This window comes from Rhipicephalus microplus, chromosome 9 (assembly GCF_043290135.1).
Source record: "Rhipicephalus microplus isolate Deutch F79 chromosome 9, USDA_Rmic, whole genome shotgun sequence".
Lineage (NCBI taxonomy): Eukaryota > Metazoa > Arthropoda > Arachnida > Ixodida > Ixodidae > Rhipicephalus > Rhipicephalus microplus.
The window spans coordinates 69,142,419-69,165,880 of NC_134708.1; the positions used below are offsets into that span (position 1 = coordinate 69,142,419).

The following is a 23,462-nucleotide window of genomic DNA, read 5'->3' on the forward strand; positions in this document are numbered from 1 at the left end:
ATACTGACCACTATACTAACGAGGATATGCGCATGCACGGCAGACACGACGGTGTTGTCTGCGAGATCACAACTCTACCTTGACACGACTGTTTCAGTGGGAGAGAAAAAAAACAGATACCTGGCGCTAGAGCTTCCCCTTTATATTATCTTACTCTGGAGGAGATGGAGAAAACGAAGATTATTTTCCGATTGGTATAGCAGTGCAGGTTCAATTTCCACCCTATGGTAACTAAGAAAGTAGTGCTCCCCGTCGGGGAATTAAACCCCGGTCTCCCGCGTGACAGGCAGGGATACTGACCACTATACTAACAAGGATATGCGCATGACGGCAGACACGACGGTGTTGTCTGCGATATCAACACTCTAGCTTGACACGACTGTTTCAGTGGGAGAGGAAAAAAAACAAAGACACCTGGCGCTAGAGTTTCCCCATTATATTAGCTTACTCTGGAGGAGATGGAGAGAACGAAGATTATTTTGCCGATTGGTATAGCAGTGCAGGTTCAATTTCCACCCTATGGTAACTAAGAAAGTAGTGCTCCCCGTCGGGGAATTAAACCCCGGTCTCCCGCGTGACAGGCAGGGATACTGACCACTATACTAACAAGGATATGCGCATGACGGCAGACACGACGGTGTTGTCTGCGATATCAACACTCTAGCTTGACACGACTGTTTCAGTGGGAGAGGAAAAAAAACACCTGGCGCTAGAGCTTCCCCATTATATTAGCTTACTCTGGGGGAGATGGAGAAAACGAAGATTAATTTGCCGAATGATATATTAGTGCAGGTTGAATTTCCACCCTATGGTAACTAAACAATTACTGCTCCCCGTCGGGGATTTAAACCCCGGCCTCCCGCGTGACAGGCAGGGATACTGACCACTATACTAACGAGGATATGCGCATGACGGCAGACACGACGGTGTTGTCTGCGAGATCAACACTCTAGCTTGACACGACTATTTCAGTGGGAGAGAAAAAAAACAGATACCCGGCGCTAGAGCTTCCCCTTTATATTAGCTTACTCTGGAGGAGATGGAGAAAACGAAGATTATTTTGCCAATTGTATATTAGTGCAGGTTGAATTTCCACCCTATGGTAACTAAACAATTACTGCTTCCCGTTGGGAAATCGAACCCCGGTCTCCCGCGTGACAGGCGGGGATACTGACCACTATACTAACGAGGATATGCGCATGCACGGCAGACACGACGGTGTTGTCTGCGAGATCAACACTCTAACTTGACACGACTGTTTCAGTGGGAGAGAAAAAAACAGACACCTGGCACTAGAGCTTCTCCATTGTATTAGCTTACTCCGGAGGAGATGGAGTAAACTAAGATCATTTTGCCGAATGGTATAGCAGTGCAAGTTATTATTTCCACCCTATGGTAACTAAAAAATTACTGCTCCCCGTCGGGGAATCGAACCCCGGTCTCCCGCGTGACAGGCGGGGATACTGACCACTATACTAACGAGGATATGCGCACGCACGGCAGACACGACGGTGTTGTCAGCGAGATCACAACTCTCGCTTGACATGACTTTTTCAGTGGGACAGAAAAAAAACACCTGGCGCTAGAGCTTCCCCTTTATATTAGCTTACTCTGGGGGAGATGGAGAAAACGAAAATATTTTTGCCGAATGATATATTAGTGCACGTTGAATTTCCACCCTGTGGTAACTAAAAAATTACTGCTCCCCGTCGGGGAATGAAACCCCGGTCTCCCGCGTGACAGGCAGGGAAACTGACCACTATACTAACAAGGATATGCGCGTGACGGCAGACACGACGGTGTTGTCTGCGAGATCACAACTCTAGCTTGACATGACTGTTTCAGTGGGAGAGGAAAAAAAACAAAGACTCCTGGCGCTAGAGTTTCCCCATTATATTAGCTTACTCTGGAGGAGATGGAGAGAACGAAGATTATTTTGCCGATTGGTATAGCAGTGCAGGTTCAATTTCCACCCTATGGTAACTAAAAAATTACTGCTTCCCGTTGGGAAATCGAACCCCGGTCTCCCGCGTGACAGGCGGGGATACTGACCACTATACTAACGAGGATATGCGCATGCACGGCAGACACGACGGTATTGTCTGCGAGATCACAACTCTAGCTTGACATGACTGTTTCAGTGGGAGAGGAAAAAAACAAAGACTCCTGGCGCTAGAGTTTCCCCATTATATTAGCTTACTCTGGAGGAGATGGAGAGAACGAAGATTATTTTGCCGATTGGTATAGCAGTGCAGGTTCAATTTCCACCCTATGGTAACTAAAAAATTACTGCTTCCCGTTGGGAAATCGAACCCCGGTCTCCCGCGTGACAGGCGGGGATTCTGACCACTATACTAACGAGGATATGCGCATGCACGGCAGACACGACGGTGTTGTCTGCGAGATCACAACTCTAGCTTGACATGACTGTTTCAGTGGGAGAGGAAAAAAACAAAGACTCCTGGCGCTAGAGTTTCCCCATTATATTAGCTTACTCTGGAGGAGATGGAGAGAACGAAGATTATTTTGCCGATTGGTATAGCAGTGCAGGTTCAATTTCCACCCTATGGTAACTAAAAAATCACTGCTTCCCGTTGGGAAATCGAACCCCGGTCTCCCGCGTGACAGGCGGGGATACTGACCACTATACTAACGAGGATATGCGCATGCACGGCAGACACGACGGTATTGTCTGCGATTTCACAACTCTAGCTTGACATGACTGTTTCAGTGGGAGAGGAAAAAAACAAAGACTCCTGGCGCTAGAGTTTCCCCATTATATTAGCTTACTCTGGAGGAGATGGAGAGAACGAAGATTATTTTGCCGATTGGTATAGCAGTGCAGGTTCAATTTCCACCCTATGGTAACTAAACAATTACTGCTTCCCGTTGGGAAATCGAACCCCGGTCTCCCGCGTGACAGGCGGGGATACTGACCACTATACTAACGAGGATATGCGCATGCACGGCAGACACGACGGTGTTGTCTGCGAGATCACAACTCTAGCTTGACATGACTTTTCAGTGGGAGAGGAAAAAAACAAAGATTCCTGGCGCTAGAGTTTCCCCATTATATTAGCTTACTCTGGAGGAGATGGAGAGAACGAAGATTATTTTGCCGATTGGTATAGCAGTGCAGGTTCAATCTCCACCCTATGGTAACTAAAAAATTACTGCTTCCCGTTGGGAAATCGAACCCCGGTCTCCCGCATGACAGGCGGGGATACCGACCACTATACTAACGAGGATATGCGCATGCACGGCAGACACGACGGTGTTGTCAGCGAGATCACAACTCCTACTTGACATGACATTTCAGTGGGACAGAAAAAAAACACCTGGCGCTAGAGCTTCCACATTATATTAGCTTACTCTGGGGGAGATGGAGAAAACGAAGATTATTTTGCCGAATGATATATTAGTGCAGGTTGAACTTCCACCCTATGGTAACTAAAAAATTACTGCTCCCCGTCGGGGAATCGAACCCCGGTCTCCCGCGTGACAGGCGGGGATACTGACCACTATACTAACGAGGATATGCGCATGCACGGCAGACACGACGGTATTGTCTGCGAGATCACAACTCTAGCTTGACATGACTGTTTCAGTGGGAGAGGAAAAAAACAAAGACACCTGGCGCTAGAGCTTCCACATTAAATTAGCTTACTCTGGAGGAGACGGAGAAAACGAAGATTATTTTGCCGAATGGTATTGCAGTGCAGGTTCAATTTCCACCCTATGGTAACTAAAAAGTTACTGCTTCCCGTCGTGGAATCGAACCCCGGTCTCCCGCGTGACAGGCGGGGATACTGACCACTATACTAACGAGGATATGTGCATGCACGGCAGACACGACGGTGTTGTCAGCGAGATCACAACTCTAGCTTGACATGACTGTTTCAGTGGGAGAGGAAAAAAACAAAGACACCTGGCGCTAGAGCTTCCACATTATATTAGCTTACTCTGGAGGAGACGGAGAAAACGAAGATTATTTTGCCGATTGGTATAGTAGTGCAGGTTCAATTTCCACATGATGGTAACTAAAAAAGTAAAGCTCCCCGTCGGGGAATCGAACCCCGGTCTCCCGCTTGACAGGCGGGGATACTGACCACTATACAAACGAGGATATGTGTATGCATGGAAGACACGACGGTGTTGTCAGCGAGATCACAACTCTAGCTTGACATGACTGTTTCAGTGGGAGAGGAAAAAAACAAAGACACCTGGCGCTAGAGTTTCCCCATTATATTAGCTTACTCTGGAGGAGATGGAGAGAACGAAGATTATTTTGCCGATTGGTATAGCAGTGCAGGTTCAATTTCCACCCTATGGTAACTAAAAAAGTACTGCTCCCCGTCGGGGAATCGAACCCCGGTCTCCCGCGTGACAGGCGGGGATACTGACCACTATACTATCGAGGATATGTCTATGCACGGAAGACACGACGGTGTTGTCAGCGAGATCACAACTCTAGCTTGACATGACTGTCTCAGTGGGAGAGGAAAAAAACAAAGACACCTGGCGCTAGAGTTTCCCCATTATATTAGCTTACTCTGGAGGAGATGGAGAGAACGAAGATTATTTTGCCGATTGGTATAGCAGTGCAGGTTCAATTTCCACCCTATGGTAACTAAACAATTACTGCTTCCCGTTGGGAAATCGAACCCCGGTCTCCCGCGTGACAGGCGGGGATACTGACCACTATACTAACGAGGATATGCGCATGCACGGCAGACACGACGGTGTTGTCAGCGAGATCACAACTCTCGCTTGACATGACTTTTTCAGTGGGAGAGAAAAAAAACACCTGGCGCTAGAGCTTCCCCATTATATTGGCTTACTCTGGGGGAGATGGAGAAAACGAAGATTATTTTGCCGAATGATATATTAGTGCACGTTGAATTTCCACCCTGTGGTAACTAAAAAATTACTGCTCCCCGTCCGGGAATTAAACCCCGGTCTCCCGCGTGACAGGCAGGGATACTGACCACTATACTAACGAGGATATGCGCATGACGGCAGACACGACGGTGTTGTCTGCGATATCAACACTCTAGCTTGACACGACTGTTTCAGTGGGAGAAAAAAAAACAGATATCTGGCGCTAGAGCTTCCCCTTTATATTAGCTTACTCTGAAGGAGATGGAGAGAACGAAGATTATTTTGCCGATTGGTATAGTACTGCAGGTTCAATTTACACCCTGTGGTAACTAAAAAATTACTGCTCCCCGTCCGGGAATTAAACCCCGGTCTCCCGCGTGACAGGCAGGGATACTGACCACTATACTAACGAGGATATGCGCATGACGGCAGACACGACGGTGTTGTCTGCGAGATCAACACTCTAACTTGACACGACTGTTTCAGTGGGAGAGAAAAAAAACAAAGACACCTGGCGCTAGAGCTTCCCCATTATATTAGCTTACTCTGGAGGAGATGGAGAGAACGAAGATTATTTTGCCGATTGGTATAGCAGTGCAGGTTCAATTTCCAACCTATGGTAACTAAAAAATTACTTCTCCCCGTCGGGGAATCGAACCCCGGTCTCCCGCGTGACAGGCGGGGATACTGACCACTATACCAACGAGGATATGCGCATGCACGGCAGACACGACGGTGTTGTCAGCGAGATCACAACTCTCGCTTGACATGACTTTTTAGGTGGGACAGAAAAAAAACACCTGGCGCTAGAGCTTCCCCATTATATTCGCTTACTCTGGGGAAGATGGAGAAAACGAAGATTATTTTGCCGAATGATATATTTGTGCACGTTGAATTTCCACCCTGTGGTAACTAAAAAATTACTGCTCCCCGTCCGGGAATTAAACCCCGGTCTCCCGCGTGACAGGCAGGGATACTGACCACTATACTAACGAGGATATGCGCATGACGGCAGACACGACGGTGTTGTCTGTGATATCAACACTCTAGCTTGACACGACTGTTTCAGTGGGAGAGAAAAAAAAACAGATACCTGGCGCTAGAGCTTCCCCTTTATATTAGCTTACTCAGGAGGAGATGGAGAAAACGAAGATTATCTTGCCGATTGTATATTAGAGCAGGTTGAATTTCCACCCTATGGTAACTAAAAGATTACTGCTCCCCGTCGGGGAATCGAACCCCGGCCTCCCGCGTGACAGGCGGGGATAGTGGCCACAATACTAACGAGGATATGCGCATGCACGGCAGACACGACGGTATTGTCTGCGAGATCACAACTCTCGCTTGACATGACTGTTTCAGTGGGAGAGGAAAAAAAACAAAGAGACCTGGCGCTAGAGCTTCCACATTATATTAGCTTACTCTGGAGGAGACGGAGAAACAAAGATTATTTTGCCGAATGGTATAGCAGTGCAGGTTCAATTTCCACCCTATGGTAACTAAAAAATTACTGCTCCCCGTCGGGGAATCGAACTCCGGTCTCCCGCGTGACAGGCGGGGATACTGACCACTATACTAAGGAGGATATGTGTATGCACGGAAGACACGACGGTGTTGTCAGCGAGATCACAACTCTAGCTTGACATGACTGTTTCAGTGGGAGAGGAAAAAAAACACCTGGCGCTAGAGCTTCCCCATTTTATTAGCTTACTCTGGGGGAGATGGAGAAAACGAAGATTAATTTGCCGAATGATATATTAGTGCAGGTTGAATTTCCACCCTATGGTAACTAAAAAATACTGCTCCCCGTCGGGGAATTAAACCCCGGTCTCCCGCGTGACAGGCAGGGATACTGACAACTATACTAACGAGGATATGCGCATGACGGCAGACACGACGGTGTTGTCTGCGAGATCAACACTCTAGCTTGACACGACTGTTTCAGTGGGAGAGAAAAAAAACAGATACCTGGCGCTAGAGCTTCCTTTTTATATTAGCTTACTCTGGAGGAGATGGAGAAAACGAAGATTATTTTGCCGATTGTATATTAGTGCAGGTTGAACTTCCACCCTATGATAACTAAAAGATTACTGCTCCCCGTCGGGGAATCGAACCCCGGTGTCCCGCGTGACAGGCGGGGATACTGGCAACTATACTAACGAGGATATGCGCGTGCACGGCCGACACGACTGTATTGTCTGCGAGATCACAACTCTAGCTTGACATGACTGTTTCAGTGGGAGAGGAAAAAAAACAAAGACACTTGGCGCTAGAGCTTCCACATTATATTAGCTTACTCTGGAGGAGACGGAGAAAACGAAGATTATTTTGCCGAATGGTATAGCAGTGCAGGTTCAATTTCCACCCTATGGTAACTAAAAAATTACTGCTCCCCGTCGGGGAATCGAACCCCGGTCTCCCGCGTGACTGGCGGGGATACTAACCACTATACTAACGAGGATATGTGCATGCACGGCAGACACGAGGGTGTTGTCTGCGAGATCACAACTCTAGCTTGACATGACTGTTTCAGTGGGAGAGGAAAAAAAACAAAGACACCTGGCGCTAGAGCTTCCCCATTATATTAGCTTACTCTGGAGGAGATGGAGAGAACGAAGATTATTTTGCCGATTGGTATAGTAGTGCAGGTTCAATTTCCACCCTATGGTAACTAAAAAAGTACTGCTCCCCGTCGGGGAATCGAACCCCGGTCTCCCGCGTGACAGGCGGGGATACTGACCACTATACTAACGAGGATATGTGTATGCACGGAAGACACGACGGTGTTGTCAGCGAGATCACAACTCAAGCTTGACATGACTGTTTCAGTGGGACAGAAAAAAAGAACACCTTGCGCTAGAGCTTCCCCATTATATTAGCTTATTCTGGAGGACATGGAGAAAACGAAGATTATTTTGCCGAATGATATATTAGTGCAGGTTGAATTTCCACCCTATGGTAACTAAAAAATTACTGCTCCCTGTCGGGGAATTAAACCCCGTTCTCCCGCGTGACAGGCGGGGATACTGACCACTATACTAACGAGGATATGCGCATGCACTGCAGACACGACGGTCTTGTCAGCGATATCACAACTCTAGCTTGGCGTGACTGTTTCAGTGGCACAGAAAAACACCTGGCCCTAGAGCTTCCCCATTATATTAGCTTACTCTGGAGGATATGGAAGGAACGAAGATTATTTTGCCGATTGGTATAGCAGTGCAGGTTATATTTCCACCCTATGGTAACTAAAAAATTACTGCTCCCCGTCGGGAAATCGAACCCCGCTCTCCCGCGAGACAGGCGGGGATACTGACCACTATACCAACGAGGATATGCACATGCACGGCAGACACGACGGTGTTGTCAGCGAGATCACAACTCTCGCTTGACATGACTTTTTCAGTGGGAGAGAAAAAAAACACCTGGCGCTAGAGCTTCCCAATTATATTGGCTTACTCTGGGGGAGATGGAGAAAACGAAGTATATTTTGCCGAATGATATATTAGTGCACGTTGAATTTCCACCCTGTGGTAACTAAAAAATTACTGCTCCCCGTCCGGGAATTAAACCCCGGTCTCCTGCGTGACAGGCAGGGATACTGACCACTATACTAACGAGGATATGCGCATGACGGCAGACACGACGGTGTTGTCTGCGATATCAACACTCTAGCTTGACACGACTGTTTCAGTGGGAGAGAAAAAAAGCAGATACCTGGCGCTAGAGCTTTTCCTTTATATTAGCTTACTCTGAAGGAGATGGAGAGAACGAAGATTATTTTGCCGATTGGTATAGTAGTGCAGGTTCAATTTCCACCCTATGGTAACTAAAAAAGTACTGCTCCCCGTCGGGGAATCGAACCCCGGTCTCCCGCGTGACAGGCGGGGATTCTGACCACTATACTAACGAGGATATGTGTATGCACGGAAGACACGACGGTGTTGTCAGCGAGATCACAACTCTAGCTTGACATGACTGTTTCAGTGGGAGAGGAAAAAAAACAAAGACACGTGGCGCTAGAGTTTCCCCATTATATTAGCTTACTCTGGAGGAGATGGAGAGAACTAAGATTATTTTGCCGATTGGTATAGCAGTGCAGGTTCAATTTCCACCCTATGGTAACTAAAAAAATACTGCTCCCCGTTGGGGAATCGAACCCCGGTCTCCCGCGTGACAGGCGGGGATACTGACCACTATACCAACGAGGATATGCGCATGCACGGCAGACACGACGGTGCTGTCAGCGAGATCACAACTCTAGCTAGACATGACTGTTTCAGTGGGAGAGGAAAAAAAACAGACACCTGGCGCTAGAGCTTCCCCATTATATTAGCTTACTCTGGGGGAGATGGAGAAAACGAAGATTATTTTGCCGAATGATATATTAGTGCAGGTTGAATTTCCACCCTATGGTAACTAAAAAATTACTGCTCCCCGTCGGAGGATTAAACCCCGGTCTCCCGCGTGACAGGCAGGGATACTGACCACTATACTAACGAGGATATGCGCATGACGGCAGACACGACGGTGTTGTCTGCGAGATCAACCCTCTAGCTTGACACGACTGTTTCAGTGGGAGAGAAAAAAAACAGACACCTGGCACTAGAGCTTCTCCATTATATTAGCTTACTCTGGAGGAGATGGAGTAAACGAAGATCATTTTGCCGAATGGTATAGCAGTGCAAGTTCAATTTCCACCTTATGGTAACTAAAAAATTACTGCTCCCCGTCGGGGAATCGAACCCCGGTGTCCCGCGTGACAGGCGGGGATACTGACCACTATACTAACGAGGATATGCGCATGACGGCAGACACGACGGTGTTGTCTGCGATATCAACACTCTAGCTTGACACGACTGTTTCAGTGGGAGAAAAAAAAACAGATATCTGGCGCTAGAGCTTCCCCTTTATATTAGCTTACTCTGAAGGAGATGGAGAGAACGAAGATTATTTTGCCGATTGGTATAGTACTGCAGGTTCAATTTCCACCCTGTGGTAACTAAAAAATTACTGCTCCCCGTCCGGGAATTAAACCCCGGTCTCCCGCGTGACAGGCAGGGATACTGACCACTATACTAACGAGGATATGCGCATGACGGCAGACACGACGGTGTTGTCTGCGAGATCAACACTCTAACTTGACACGACTGTTTCAGTGGGAGAGAAAAAAAACAAAGACACCTGGCGCTAGAGCTTCCCCATTATATTAGCTTACTCTGGAGGAGATGGAGAGAACGAAGATTATTTTGCCGATTGGTATAGCAGTGCAGGTTCAATTTCCAACCTATGGTAACTAAAAAATTACTTCTCCCCGTCGGGGAATCGAACCCCGGTCTCCCGCGTGACAGGCGGGGATACTGACCACTATACCAACGAGGATATGCGCATGCACGGCAGACACGACGGTGTTGTCAGCGAGATCACAACTCTCGCTTGACATGACTTTTTAGGTGGGACAGAAAAAAAAACACCTGGCGCTAGAGCTTCCCCATTATATTCGCTTACTCTGGGGAAGATGGAGAAAACGAAGATTATTTTGCCGAATGATATATTTGTGCACGTTGAATTTCCACCCTGTGGTAACTAAAAAATTACTGCTCCCCGTCCGGGAATTAAACCCCGGTCTCCCGCGTGACAGGCAGGGATACTGACCACTATACTAACGAGGATATGCGCATGACGGCAGACACGACGGTGTTGTCTGTGATATCAACACTCTAGCTTGACACGACTGTTTCAGTGGGAGAGAAAAAAAAACAGATACCTGGCGCTAGAGCTTCCCCTTTATATTAGCTTACTCAGGAGGAGATGGAGAAAACGAAGATTATCTTGCCGATTGTATATTAGAGCAGGTTGAATTTCCACCCTATGGTAACTAAAAGATTACTGCTCCCCGTCGGGGAATCGAACCCCGGCCTCCCGCGTGACAGGCGGGGATAGTGGCCACAATACTAACGAGGATATGCGCATGCACGGCAGACACGACGGTATTGTCTGCGAGATCACAACTCTCGCTTGACATGACTGTTTCAGTGGGAGAGGAAAAAAAACAAAGAGACCTGGCGCTAGAGCTTCCACATTATATTAGCTTACTCTGGAGGAGACGGAGAAACAAAGATTATTTTGCCGAATGGTATAGCAGTGCAGGTTCAATTTCCACCCTATGGTAACTAAAAAATTACTGCTCCCCGTCGGGGAATCGAACTCCGGTCTCCCGCGTGACAGGCGGGGATACTGACCACTATACTAAGGAGGATATGTGTATGCACGGAAGACACGACGGTGTTGTCAGCGAGATCACAACTCTAGCTTGACATGACTGTTTCAGTGGGAGAGAAAAAAAACACCTGGCGCTAGAGCTTCCCCATTTTATTAGCTTACTCTGGGGGAGATGGAGAAAACGAAGATTAATTTGCCGAATGATATATTAGTGCAGGTTGAATTTCCACCCTATGGTAACTAAAAAAGTACTGCTCCCCGTCGGGGAATCGAACCCCGGTCTCCCGCGTGACAGGCGGGGATTCTGACCACTATACTAACGAGGATATGTGTATGCACGGAAGACACGACGGTGTTGTCAGCGAGATCACAACTCTAGCTTGACATGACTGTTTCAGTGGGAGAGGAAAAAAAACAAAGACACGTGGCGCTAGAGTTTCCCCATTATATTAGCTTACTCTGGAGGAGATGGAGAGAACTAAGAATATTTTGCCGATTGGTATAGCAGTGCAGGTTCAATTTCCACCCTATGGTAACTAAAAAAATACTGCTCCCCGTTGGGGAATCGAACCCCGGTCTCCCGCGTGACAGGCGGGGATACTGACCACTATACCAACGAGGATATGCGCATGCACGGCAGACACGACGGTGCTGTCAGCGAGATCACAACTCTAGCTAGACATGACTGTTTCAGTGGGAGAGGAAAAAAAACAGACACCTGGCGCTAGAGCTTCCCCATTATATTAGCTTACTCTGGGGGAGATGGAGAAAACGAAGATTATTTTGCCGAATGATATATTAGTGCAGGTTGAATTTCCACCCTATGGTAACTAAAAAATTACTGCTCCCCGTCGGAGGATTAAACCCCGGTCTCCCGCGTGACAGGCAGGGATACTGACCACTATACTAACGAGGATATGCGCATGACGGCAGACACGACGGTGTTGTCTGCGAGATCAACCCTCTAGCTTGACACGACTGTTTCAGTGGGAGAGAAAAAAAACAGACACCTGGCACTAGAGCTTCTCCATTATATTAGCTTACTCTGGAGGAGATGGAGTAAACGAAGATCATTTTGCCGAATGGTATAGCAGTGCAAGTTCAATTTCCACCTTATGGTAACTAAAAAATTACTGCTCCCCGTCGGGGAATCGAACCCCGGTGTCCCGCGTGACAGGCGGGGATACTGACCACTATACTAACGAGGATATGCGCATGACGGCAGACACGACGGTGTTGTCTGCGATATCAACACTCTAGCTTGACACGACTGTTTCAGTGGGAGAAAAAAAAACAGATATCTGGCGCTAGAGCTTCCCCTTTATATTAGCTTACTCTGAAGGAGATGGAGAGAACGAAGATTATTTTGCCGATTGGTATAGTACTGCAGGTTCAATTTCCACCCTGTGGTAACTAAAAAATTACTGCTCCCCGTCCGGGAATTAAACCCCGGTCTCCCGCGTGACAGGCAGGGATACTGACCACTATACTAACGAGGATATGCGCATGACGGCAGACACGACGGTGTTGTCTGCGAGATCAACACTCTAACTTGACACGACTGTTTCAGTGGGAGAGAAAAAAAACAAAGACACCTGGCGCTAGAGCTTCCCCATTATATTAGCTTACTCTGGAGGAGATGGAGAGAACGAAGATTATTTTGCCGATTGGTATAGCAGTGCAGGTTCAATTTCCAACCTATGGTAACTAAAAAATTACTTCTCCCCGTCGGGGAATCGAACCCCGGTCTCCCGCGTGACAGGCGGGGATACTGACCACTATACCAACGAGGATATGCGCATGCACGGCAGACACGACGGTGTTGTCAGCGAGATCACAACTCTCGCTTGACATGACTTTTTAGGTGGGACAGAAAAAAAAACACCTGGCGCTAGAGCTTCCCCATTATATTCGCTTACTCTGGGGAAGATGGAGAAAACGAAGATTATTTTGCCGAATGATATATTTGTGCACGTTGAATTTCCACCCTGTGGTAACTAAAAAATTACTGCTCCCCGTCCGGGAATTAAACCCCGGTCTCCCGCGTGACAGGCAGGGATACTGACCACTATACTAACGAGGATATGCGCATGACGGCAGACACGACGGTGTTGTCTGTGATATCAACACTCTAGCTTGACACGACTGTTTCAGTGGGAGAGAAAAAAAAACAGATACCTGGCGCTAGAGCTTCCCCTTTATATTAGCTTACTCAGGAGGAGATGGAGAAAACGAAGATTATCTTGCCGATTGTATATTAGAGCAGGTTGAATTTCCACCCTATGGTAACTAAAAGATTACTGCTCCCCGTCGGGGAATCGAACCCCGGCCTCCCGCGTGACAGGCGGGGATAGTGGCCACAATACTAACGAGGATATGCGCATGCACGGCAGACACGACGGTATTGTCTGCGAGATCACAACTCTCGCTTGACATGACTGTTTCAGTGGGAGAGGAAAAAAAACAAAGAGACCTGGCGCTAGAGCTTCCACATTATATTAGCTTACTCTGGAGGAGACGGAGAAACAAAGATTATTTTGCCGAATGGTATAGCAGTGCAGGTTCAATTTCCACCCTATGGTAACTAAAAAATTACTGCTCCCCGTCGGGGAATCGAACTCCGGTCTCCCGCGTGACAGGCGGGGATACTGACCACTATACTAAGGAGGATATGTGTATGCACGGAAGACACGACGGTGTTGTCAGCGAGATCACAACTCTAGCTTGACATGACTGTTTCAGTGGGAGAGAAAAAAAACACCTGGCGCTAGAGCTTCCCCATTTTATTAGCTTACTCTGGGGGAGATGGAGAAAACGAAGATTAATTTGCCGAATGATATATTAGTGCAGGTTGAATTTCCACCCTATGGTAACTAAAAAATACTGCTCCCCGTCGGGGAATTAAACCCCGGTCTCCCGCGTGACAGGCAGGGATACTGACAACTATACTAACGAGGATATGCGCATGACGGCAGACACGACGGTGTTGTCTGCGAGATCAACACTCTAGCTTGACACGACTGTTTCAGTGGGAGAGAAAAAAAACAGATACCTGGCGCTAGAGCTTCCTTTTTATATTAGCTTACTCTGGAGGAGATGGAGAAAACGAAGATTATTTTGCCGATTGTATATTAGTGCAGGTTGAACTTCCACCCTATGATAACTAAAAGATTACTGCTCCCCGTCGGGGAATCGAACCCCGGTGTCCCGCGTGACAGGCGGGGATACTGGCAACTATACTAACGAGGATATGCGCGTGCACGGCCGACACGACTGTATTGTCTGCGAGATCACAACTCTAGCTTGACATGACTGTTTCAGTGGGAGAGGAAAAAAAACAAAGACACTTGGCGCTAGAGCTTCCACATTATATTAGCTTACTCTGGAGGAGACGGAGAAAACGAAGATTATTTTGCCGAATGGTATAGCAGTGCAGGTTCAATTTCCACCCTATGGTAACTAAAAAATTACTGCTCCCCGTCGGAGAATCGAACCCCGGTCTCCCGCGTGACTGGCGGGGATACTAACCACTATACTAACGAGGATATGTGCATGCACGGCAGACACGAGGGTGTTGTCTGCGAGATCACAACTCTAGCTTGACATGACTGTTTCAGTGGGAGAGGAAAAAAAACAAAGACACCTGGCGCTAGAGCTTCCCCATTATATTAGCTTACTCTGGAGGAGATGGAGAGAACGAAGATTATTTTGCCGATTGGTATAGTAGTGCAGGTTCAATTTCCACCCTATGGTAACTAAAAAAGTACTGCTCCCCGTCGGGGAATCGAACCCCGGTCTCCCGCGTGACAGGCGGGGATACTGACCACTATACTAACGAGGATATGTGTATGCACGGAAGACACGACGGTGTTGTCTGCGAGATCAACCCTCTAGCTTGACACGACTGTTTCAGTGGGAGAGAAAAAAAACAGACACCTGGCACTAGAGCTTCTCCATTATATTAGCTTACTCTGGAGGAGATGGAGTAAACGAAGATCATTTTGCCGAATGGTATAGCAGTGCAAGTTCAATTTCCACCTTATGGTAACTAAAAAATTACTGCTCCCCGTCGGGGAATTAAACCCCGTTCTCCCGCGTGACAGGCGGGGATACTGACCACTATACTAACGAGGATATGCGCATGCACTGCAGACACGACGGTCTTGTCAGCGATATCACAACTCTAGCTTGGCGTGACTGTTTCAGTGGCACAGAAAAACACCTGGCCCTAGAGCTTCCCCATTATATTAGCTTACTCTGGAGGATATGGAAGGAACGAAGATTATTTTGCCGATTGGTATAGCAGTGCAGGTTATATTTCCACCCTATGGTAACTAAAAAATTACTGCTCCCCGTCGGGAAATCGAACCCCGCTCTCCCGCGAGACAGGCGGGGATACTGACCACTATACCAACGAGGATATGCACATGCACGGCAGACACGACGGTGTTGTCAGCGAGATCACAACTCTCGCTTGACATGACTTTTTCAGTGGGAGAGAAAAAAAACACCTGGCGCTAGAGCTTCCCAATTATATTGGCTTACTCTGGGGGAGATGGAGAAAACGAAGTATATTTTGCCGAATGATATATTAGTGCACGTTAAATTTCCACCCTGTGGTAACTAAAAAATTACTGCTCCCCGTCCGGGAATTAAACCCCGGTCTCCTGCGTGACAGGCAGGGATACTGACCACTATACTAACGAGGATATGCGCATGACGGCAGACACGACGGTGTTGTCTGCGATATCAACACTCTAGCTTGACACGACTGTTTCAGTGGGAGAGAAAAAAAGCAGATACCTGGCGCTAGAGCTTTTCCTTTATATTAGCTTACTCTGAAGGAGATGGAGAGAACGAAGATTATTTTGCCGATTGGTATAGTAGTGCAGGTTCAATTTCCACCCTATGGTAACTAAAAAAGTACTGCTCCCCGTCGGGGAATCGAACCCCGGTCTCCCGCGTGACAGGCGGGGATTCTGACCACTATACTAACGAGGATATGTGTATGCACGGAAGACACGACGGTGTTGTCAGCGAGATCACAACTCTAGCTTGACATGACTGTTTCAGTGGGAGAGGAAAAAAAACAAAGACACGTGGCGCTAGAGTTTCCCCATTATATTAGCTTACTCTGGAGGAGATGGAGAGAACTAAGATTATTTTGCCGATTGGTATAGCAGTGCAGGTTCAATTTCCACCCTATGGTAACTAAAAAAATACTGCTCCCCGTTGGGGAATCGAACCCCGGTCTCCCGCGTGACAGGCGGGGATACTGACCACTATACCAACGAGGATATGCGCATGCACGGCAGACACGACGGTGCTGTCAGCGAGATCACAACTCTAGCTAGACATGACTGTTTCAGTGGGAGAGGAAAAAAACAGACACCTGGCGCTAGAGCTTCCCCATTATATTAGCTTACTCTGGGGGAGATGGAGAAAACGAAGATTATTTTGCCGAATGATATATTAGTGCAGGTTGAATTTCCACCCTATGGTAACTAAAAAATTACTGCTCCCCGTCGGAGGATTAAACCCCGGTCTCCCGCGTGACAGGCAGGGATACTGACCACTATACTAACGAGGATATGCGCATGACGGCAGACACGACGGTGTTGTCTGTGAGATCAACCCTCTAGCTTGACACGACTGTTTCAGTGGGAGAGAAAAAAAACAGACACCTGGCACTAGAGCTTCTCCATTATATTAGCTTACTCTGGAGGAGATGGAGTAAACGAAGATCATTTTGCCGAATGGTATAGCAGTGCAAGTTCAATTTCCACCCTATGGTAACTAAAAAATTACTGCTCCCCGTCGGGGAATCGAACCCCGGTGTCCCGCGTGACAGGCGGGGATACTGACCACTATACTAACGAGGATATGCGCATGCACGGCAGACACGACGGTGTTGTCAGCGAGATCACAACTCTTGCTTGACATAACTTTTTCAGTGGGACAGAAAAAAAACACCTGGCGCTAGAGCTTCCCCTTTATATTAGCTTACTCTGGGGGAGATGGAGAAAACGAAAATATTTTTGCCGAATGATATATTAGTGCACGTTGAATTTCCACCCTGTGGTAACTAAAAAATTACTGCTCCCCGTCGGGGAATTAAACCCCGGTCTCCCGCGTGACAGGCAGGGAAACTGACCACTATACTAACGAGGATATGCGCATGACGGCAGACACGACGGTGTTGTCTGCGAGATCAACACTCTAGCTTGACACGACTGTTTCAGTGGGAGAGAAAAAAACAGACACCTGGCACTAGAGCTTCTCCATTATATTAGCTTACTCTGGAGGAGATGGAGTAAACGAAGATCATTTTGCCGAATGGTATAGCAGTGCAGGTTCAATTTCCACCCTATGGTAACAAAAAAATTACTGTTCCCCGTCGGGGAATCGAACCTTTGTCTCCCGCGTGACAGGCGGGGATACTGAGCACTATACTAACGAGGATATGCGCATGCACGGCAGACACGACGGTATTGTCTGCGAGATCACAACTCTAGCTTGACATGACCGTTTCAGTGGGAGAGGAAAAAAACCAAGACACCTGGCGCTAGAGCTTCCACATTATATTATCTTACTCTGGAGGAGATGGAGAGAACGAAGATTATTTTGCCGAATGGTATAGCAGTGCAGGTTCAATTTCCAACCTATGGAAACTAAAAAATTACTGCTGCCCATCGGGGAATCGAACCCCGGTCTCCCACGTGACAGGCGAAGATACTGACCGCTATACTAACGAGGATATGCGCATGCACGGCAGACACGACGGTGCTGTCAGCGAGATCACAACTCTAGCTAGACATGACTGTTTCAGTGGGAGAGGAAAAAAACAGACACCTGGCGCTAGAGCTTCCCCATTATATTAGCTTACTCTGGAGGAGATGGAGAGAACGAAGATTATTTTGCCGATTGCTATAGCAGTGCAGGTTAGATTTCCACCCTATGGTAACTAAAAAATTACTGCTCCCCGTTGGGGAATCGAACCCCCGTCTCCCGCGTGACAGGCGGGAATACTGACCACTATACTAACGAGGATATGCGCATGCACGGCAGACACGACGGTGTTGTCAGCGAGATCACAACTCTCACTTGACATGACTTTTTCAGTGAGACAGAAAAAAAAACACCTGGCGCAAGAGCTTCCCCATTATATTAGCTTATTTTGGGGGAGACTGAGAAAACGAAGATTATTTTGCCGAATGATATATTAGTGCAGGTTGAATTTCCACACTATGGTAACTTAAAAATTACTGCTCCCCGTCGGGGAATCGAACCCCGGTCTCCCGCGTGACAGGTGGGGATACTGACAACTATACTATTGAGGATTTGCGCATGCACGGCAGACACGACGGTGTTGTCAGCGAGATCACAACTCTAGCTTGACATGACCGTTTCAGTGGGAGAGGAAAAAAACCAAGACACCTGGCGCTAGAGCTTCCACATTATATTATCTTACTCTGGAGGAGATGGAGAGAACGAAGATTATTTTGCCGAATGGTATAGCAGTGCAGGTTCAATTTCCAACCTATGGAAACTAAAAAATTACTGCTGCCCATCGGGGAATCGAACCCCGGTCTCCCACGTGACAGGCGAAGATACTGACCGCTATACTAACGAGGATATGCGCATGCACGGCAGACACGACGGTGCTGTCAGCGAGATCACAACTCTAGCTAGACATGACTGTTTCAGTGGGAGAGGAAAAAAACAGACACCTGGCGCTAGAGCTTCCCCATTATATTAGCTTACTCTGGAGGAGATGGAGAGAACGAAGATTATTTTGCCGATTGCTATAGCAGTGCAGGTTAGATTTCCACCCTATGGTAACTAAAAAATTACTGCTCCCCGTTGGGGAATCGAACTCCGGTCTCCCGCGTGACAGGCGGGGATACTGACCACTATACTAAGGAGGATATGTGTATGCACGGAAGACACGACGGTGTTGTCAGCGAGATCACAACTCTAGCTTGACATGACTGTTTCAGTGGGAGAGAAAAAAAACACCTGGCGCTAGAGCTTCCCCATTTTATTAGCTTACTCTGGGGGAGATGGAGAAAACGAAGATTAATTTGCCGAATGATATATTAGTGCAGGTTGAATTTCCACCCTATGGTAACTAAAAAATACTGCTCCCCGTCGGGGAATTAAACCCCGGTCTCCCGCGTGACAGGCAGGGATACTGACAACTATACTAACGAGGATATGCGCATGACGGCAGACACGACGGTGTTGTCTGCGAGATCAACACTCTAGCTTGACACGACTGTTTCAGTGGGAGAGAAAAAAAACAGATACCTGGCGCTAGAGCTTCCTTTTTATATTAGCTTACTCTGGAGGAGATGGAGAAAACGAAGATTATTTTGCCGATTGTATATTAGTGCAGGTTGAACTTCCACCCTATGATAACTAAAAGATTACTGCTCCCCGTCGGGGAATCGAACCCCGGTGTCCCGCGTGACAGGCGGGGATACTGGCAACTATACTAACGAGGATATGCGCGTGCACGGCCGACACGACTGTATTGTCTGCGAGATCACAACTCTAGCTTGACATGACTGTTTCAGTGGGAGAGGAAAAAAAACAAAGACACTTGGCGCTAGAGCTTCCACATTATATTAGCTTACTCTGGAGGAGACGGAGAAAACGAAGATTATTTTGCCGAATGGTATAGCAGTGCAGGTTCAATTTCCACCCTATGGTAACTAAAAAATTACTGCTCCCCGTCGGAGAATCGAACCCCGGTCTCCCGCGTGACTGGCGGGGATACTAACCACTATACTAACGAGGATATGTGCATGCACGGCAGACACGAGGGTGTTGTCTGCGAGATCACAACTCTAGCTTGACATGACTGTTTCAGTGGGAGAGGAAAAAAAACAAAGACACCTGGCGCTAGAGCTTCCCCATTATATTAGCTTACTCTGGAGGAGATGGAGAGAACGAAGATTATTTTGCCGATTGGTATAGTAGTGCAGGTTCAATTTCCACCCTATGGTAACTAAAAAAGTACTGCTCCCCGTCGGGGAATCGAACCCCGGTCTCCCGCGTGACAGGCGGGGATACTGACCACTATACTAACGAGGATATGTGTATGCACGGAAGACACGACGGTGTTGTCAGCGAGATCACAACTCAAGCTTGACATGACTGTTTCAGTGGGACAGAAAAAAAGAACACCTTGCGCTAGAGCTTCCCCATTATATTAGCTTATTCTGGAGGACATGGAGAAAACGAAGATTATTTTGCCGAATGATATATTAGTGCAGGTTGAATTTCCACCCTATGGTAACTAAAAAATTACTGCTCCCTGTCGGGGAATTAAACCCCGTTCTCCCGCGTGACAGGCGGGGATACTGACCACTATACTAACGAGGATATGCGCATGCACTGCAGACACGACGGTCTTGTCAGCGATATCACAACTCTAGCTTGGCGTGACTGTTTCAGTGGCACAGAAAAACACCTGGCCCTAGAGCTTCCCCATTATATTAGCTTACTCTGGAGGATATGGAAGGAACGAAGATTATTTTGCCGATTGGTATAGCAGTGCAGGTTATATTTCCACCCTATGGTAACTAAAAAATTACTGCTCCCCGTCGGGAAATCGAACCCCGCTCTCCCGCGAGACAGGCGGGGATACTGACCACTATACCAACGAGGATATGCACATGCACGGCAGACACGACGGTGTTGTCAGCGAGATCACAACTCTCGCTTGACATGACTTTTTCAGTGGGAGAGAAAAAAAACACCTGGCGCTAGAGCTTCCCAATTATATTGGCTTACTCTGGGGGAGATGGAGAAAACGAAGTATATTTTGCCGAATGATATATTAGTGCACGTTAAATTTCCACCCTGTGGTAACTAAAAAATTACTGCTCCCCGTCCGGGAATTAAACCCCGGTCTCCTGCGTGACAGGCAGGGATACTGACCACTATACTAACGAGGATATGCGCATGACGGCAGACACGACGGTGTTGTCTGCGATATCAACACTCTAGCTTGACACGACTGTTTCAGTGGGAGAGAAAAAAAGCAGATACCTGGCGCTAGAGCTTTTCCTTTATATTAGCTTACTCTGAAGGAGATGGAGAGAACGAAGATTATTTTGCCGATTGGTATAGTAGTGCAGGTTCAATTTCCACCCTATGGTAACTAAAAAAGTACTGCTCCCCGTCGGGGAATCGAACCCCGGTCTCCCGCGTGACAGGCGGGGATTCTGACCACTATACTAACGAGGATATGTGTATGCACGGAAGACACGACGGTGTTGTCAGCGAGATCACAACTCTAGCTTGACATGACTGTTTCAGTGGGAGAGGAAAAAAAACAAAGACACGTGGCGCTAGAGTTTCCCCATTATATTAGCTTACTCTGGAGGAGATGGAGAGAACTAAGATTATTTTGCCGATTGGTATAGCAGTGCAGGTTCAATTTCCACCCTATGGTAACTAAAAAAATACTGCTCCCCGTTGGGGAATCGAACCCCGGTCTCCCGCGTGACAGGCGGGGATACTGACCACTATACCAACGAGGATATGCGCATGCACGGCAGACACGACGGTGCTGTCAGCGAGATCACAACTCTAGCTAGACATGACTGTTTCAGTGGGAGAGGAAAAAAACAGACACCTGGCGCTAGAGCTTCCCCATTATATTAGCTTACTCTGGGGGAGATGGAGAAAACGAAGATTATTTTGCCGAATGATATATTAGTGCAGGTTGAATTTCCACCCTATGGTAACTAAAAAATTACTGCTCCCCGTCGGAGGATTAAACCCCGGTCTCCCGCGTGACAGGCAGGGATACTGACCACTATACTAACGAGGATATGCGCATGACGGCAGACACGACGGTGTTGTCTGTGAGATCAACCCTCTAGCTTGACACGACTGTTTCAGTGGGAGAGAAAAAAAACAGACACCTGGCACTAGAGCTTCTCCATTATATTAGCTTACTCTGGAGGAGATGGAGTAAACGAAGATCATTTTGCCGAATGGTATAGCAGTGCAAGTTCAATTTCCACCCTATGGTAACTAAAAAATTACTGCTCCCCGTCGGGGAATCGAACCCCGGTGTCCCGCGTGACAGGCGGGGATACTGACCACTATACTAACGAGGATATGCGCATGCACGGCAGACACGACGGTGTTGTCAGCGAGATCACAACTCTTGCTTGACATAACTTTTTCAGTGGGACAGAAAAAAAACACCTGGCGCTAGAGCTTCCCCTTTATATTAGCTTACTCTGGGGGAGATGGAGAAAACGAAAATATTTTTGCCGAATGATATATTAGTGCACGTTGAATTTCCACCCTGTGGTAACTAAAAAATTACTGCTCCCCGTCGGGGAATTAAACCCCGGTCTCCCGCGTGACAGGCAGGGAAACTGACCACTATACTAACGAGGATATGCGCATGACGGCAGACACGACGGTGTTGTCTGCGAGATCAACACTCTAGCTTGACACGACTGTTTCAGTGGGAGAGAAAAAAACAGACACCTGGCACTAGAGCTTCTCCATTATATTAGCTTACTCTGGAGGAGATGGAGTAAACGAAGATCATTTTGCCGAATGGTATAGCAGTGCAGGTTCAATTTCCACCCTATGGTAACAAAAAAATTACTGTTCCCCGTCGGGGAATCGAACCTTTGTCTCCCGCGTGACAGGCGGGGATACTGAGCACTATACTAACGAGGATATGCGCATGCACGGCAGACACGACGGTATTGTCTGCGAGATCACAACTCTAGCTTGACATGACCGTTTCAGTGGGAGAGGAAAAAAACCAAGACACCTGGCGCTAGAGCTTCCACATTATATCATCTTACTCTGGAGGAGATGGAGAGAACGAAGATTATTTTGCCGAATGGTATAGCAGTGCAGGTTCAATTTCCAACCTATGGAAACTAAAAAATTACTGCTGCCCATCGGGGAATCGAACCCCGGTCTCCCACGTGACAGGCGAAGATACTGACCGCTATACTAACGAGGATATGCGCATGCACGGCAGACACGACGGTGCTGTCAGCGAGATCACAACTCTAGCTAGACATGACTGTTTCAGTGGGAGAGGAAAAAAACAGACACCTGGCGCTAGAGCTTCCCCATTATATTAGCTTACTCTGGAGGAGATGGAGAGAACGAAGATTATTTTGCCGATTGCTATAGCAGTGCAGGTTAGATTTCCACCCTATGGTAACTAAAAAATTACTGCTCCCCGTTGGGGAATCGAACCCCCGTCTCCCGCGTGACAGGCGGGAATACTGACCACTATACTAACGAGGATATGCGCATGCACGGCAGACACGACGGTGTTGTCAGCGAGATCACAACTCTCA

General features: G+C 47.6%; 26 non-coding genes across 26 annotated transcripts; all 26 read right to left on the bottom strand.

Annotated features, from left to right (window-relative positions):
* Positions 1-829: 829 nt before the first annotated feature.
* Positions 830-901, bottom strand: TRNAD-GUC (transfer RNA aspartic acid (anticodon GUC)). Its single transcript has one exon. It is a non-coding gene; the product is annotated as a tRNA-Asp (tRNA).
* A 512-nt stretch (positions 902-1,413) lies between these two features.
* Positions 1,414-1,485, bottom strand: TRNAD-GUC (transfer RNA aspartic acid (anticodon GUC)). The gene has a single exon. It is a non-coding gene; the product is annotated as a tRNA-Asp (tRNA).
* Positions 1,486-3,464: 1,979 nt separating this feature from the next.
* Positions 3,465-3,536, bottom strand: TRNAD-GUC (transfer RNA aspartic acid (anticodon GUC)). The gene has a single exon. It is a non-coding gene; the product is annotated as a tRNA-Asp (tRNA).
* A 518-nt stretch (positions 3,537-4,054) lies between these two features.
* TRNAD-GUC (transfer RNA aspartic acid (anticodon GUC)) lies at positions 4,055-4,126 on the bottom strand. The gene has a single exon. It is a non-coding gene; the product is annotated as a tRNA-Asp (tRNA).
* A 223-nt stretch (positions 4,127-4,349) lies between these two features.
* On the bottom strand, positions 4,350-4,421 carry TRNAD-GUC (transfer RNA aspartic acid (anticodon GUC)). Its single transcript has one exon. It is a non-coding gene; the product is annotated as a tRNA-Asp (tRNA).
* Positions 4,422-5,518: 1,097 nt separating this feature from the next.
* On the bottom strand, positions 5,519-5,590 carry TRNAD-GUC (transfer RNA aspartic acid (anticodon GUC)). Its single transcript has one exon. It is a non-coding gene; the product is annotated as a tRNA-Asp (tRNA).
* A 1,680-nt stretch (positions 5,591-7,270) lies between these two features.
* On the bottom strand, positions 7,271-7,342 carry TRNAD-GUC (transfer RNA aspartic acid (anticodon GUC)). The gene has a single exon. It is a non-coding gene; the product is annotated as a tRNA-Asp (tRNA).
* Positions 7,343-7,566: 224 nt separating this feature from the next.
* TRNAD-GUC (transfer RNA aspartic acid (anticodon GUC)) lies at positions 7,567-7,638 on the bottom strand. The gene has a single exon. It is a non-coding gene; the product is annotated as a tRNA-Asp (tRNA).
* A 1,086-nt stretch (positions 7,639-8,724) lies between these two features.
* Positions 8,725-8,796, bottom strand: TRNAD-GUC (transfer RNA aspartic acid (anticodon GUC)). The gene has a single exon. It is a non-coding gene; the product is annotated as a tRNA-Asp (tRNA).
* A 224-nt stretch (positions 8,797-9,020) lies between these two features.
* TRNAD-GUC (transfer RNA aspartic acid (anticodon GUC)) lies at positions 9,021-9,092 on the bottom strand. Its single transcript has one exon. It is a non-coding gene; the product is annotated as a tRNA-Asp (tRNA).
* Positions 9,093-9,606: 514 nt separating this feature from the next.
* On the bottom strand, positions 9,607-9,678 carry TRNAD-GUC (transfer RNA aspartic acid (anticodon GUC)). Its single transcript has one exon. It is a non-coding gene; the product is annotated as a tRNA-Asp (tRNA).
* Positions 9,679-10,191: 513 nt separating this feature from the next.
* TRNAD-GUC (transfer RNA aspartic acid (anticodon GUC)) lies at positions 10,192-10,263 on the bottom strand. The gene has a single exon. It is a non-coding gene; the product is annotated as a tRNA-Asp (tRNA).
* Positions 10,264-11,357: 1,094 nt separating this feature from the next.
* TRNAD-GUC (transfer RNA aspartic acid (anticodon GUC)) lies at positions 11,358-11,429 on the bottom strand. Its single transcript has one exon. It is a non-coding gene; the product is annotated as a tRNA-Asp (tRNA).
* Positions 11,430-11,653: 224 nt separating this feature from the next.
* Positions 11,654-11,725, bottom strand: TRNAD-GUC (transfer RNA aspartic acid (anticodon GUC)). The gene has a single exon. It is a non-coding gene; the product is annotated as a tRNA-Asp (tRNA).
* A 514-nt stretch (positions 11,726-12,239) lies between these two features.
* On the bottom strand, positions 12,240-12,311 carry TRNAD-GUC (transfer RNA aspartic acid (anticodon GUC)). The gene has a single exon. It is a non-coding gene; the product is annotated as a tRNA-Asp (tRNA).
* A 513-nt stretch (positions 12,312-12,824) lies between these two features.
* On the bottom strand, positions 12,825-12,896 carry TRNAD-GUC (transfer RNA aspartic acid (anticodon GUC)). Its single transcript has one exon. It is a non-coding gene; the product is annotated as a tRNA-Asp (tRNA).
* A 1,976-nt stretch (positions 12,897-14,872) lies between these two features.
* Positions 14,873-14,944, bottom strand: TRNAD-GUC (transfer RNA aspartic acid (anticodon GUC)). The gene has a single exon. It is a non-coding gene; the product is annotated as a tRNA-Asp (tRNA).
* Positions 14,945-16,032: 1,088 nt separating this feature from the next.
* Positions 16,033-16,104, bottom strand: TRNAD-GUC (transfer RNA aspartic acid (anticodon GUC)). Its single transcript has one exon. It is a non-coding gene; the product is annotated as a tRNA-Asp (tRNA).
* A 224-nt stretch (positions 16,105-16,328) lies between these two features.
* On the bottom strand, positions 16,329-16,400 carry TRNAD-GUC (transfer RNA aspartic acid (anticodon GUC)). Its single transcript has one exon. It is a non-coding gene; the product is annotated as a tRNA-Asp (tRNA).
* Positions 16,401-16,913: 513 nt separating this feature from the next.
* Positions 16,914-16,985, bottom strand: TRNAD-GUC (transfer RNA aspartic acid (anticodon GUC)). Its single transcript has one exon. It is a non-coding gene; the product is annotated as a tRNA-Asp (tRNA).
* A 1,096-nt stretch (positions 16,986-18,081) lies between these two features.
* On the bottom strand, positions 18,082-18,153 carry TRNAD-GUC (transfer RNA aspartic acid (anticodon GUC)). Its single transcript has one exon. It is a non-coding gene; the product is annotated as a tRNA-Asp (tRNA).
* Positions 18,154-20,130: 1,977 nt separating this feature from the next.
* On the bottom strand, positions 20,131-20,202 carry TRNAD-GUC (transfer RNA aspartic acid (anticodon GUC)). Its single transcript has one exon. It is a non-coding gene; the product is annotated as a tRNA-Asp (tRNA).
* A 1,086-nt stretch (positions 20,203-21,288) lies between these two features.
* TRNAD-GUC (transfer RNA aspartic acid (anticodon GUC)) lies at positions 21,289-21,360 on the bottom strand. Its single transcript has one exon. It is a non-coding gene; the product is annotated as a tRNA-Asp (tRNA).
* A 224-nt stretch (positions 21,361-21,584) lies between these two features.
* TRNAD-GUC (transfer RNA aspartic acid (anticodon GUC)) lies at positions 21,585-21,656 on the bottom strand. The gene has a single exon. It is a non-coding gene; the product is annotated as a tRNA-Asp (tRNA).
* Positions 21,657-22,169: 513 nt separating this feature from the next.
* TRNAD-GUC (transfer RNA aspartic acid (anticodon GUC)) lies at positions 22,170-22,241 on the bottom strand. The gene has a single exon. It is a non-coding gene; the product is annotated as a tRNA-Asp (tRNA).
* Positions 22,242-23,337: 1,096 nt separating this feature from the next.
* On the bottom strand, positions 23,338-23,409 carry TRNAD-GUC (transfer RNA aspartic acid (anticodon GUC)). Its single transcript has one exon. It is a non-coding gene; the product is annotated as a tRNA-Asp (tRNA).
* Between the last annotated feature and the right edge of the window lie 53 nt (positions 23,410-23,462).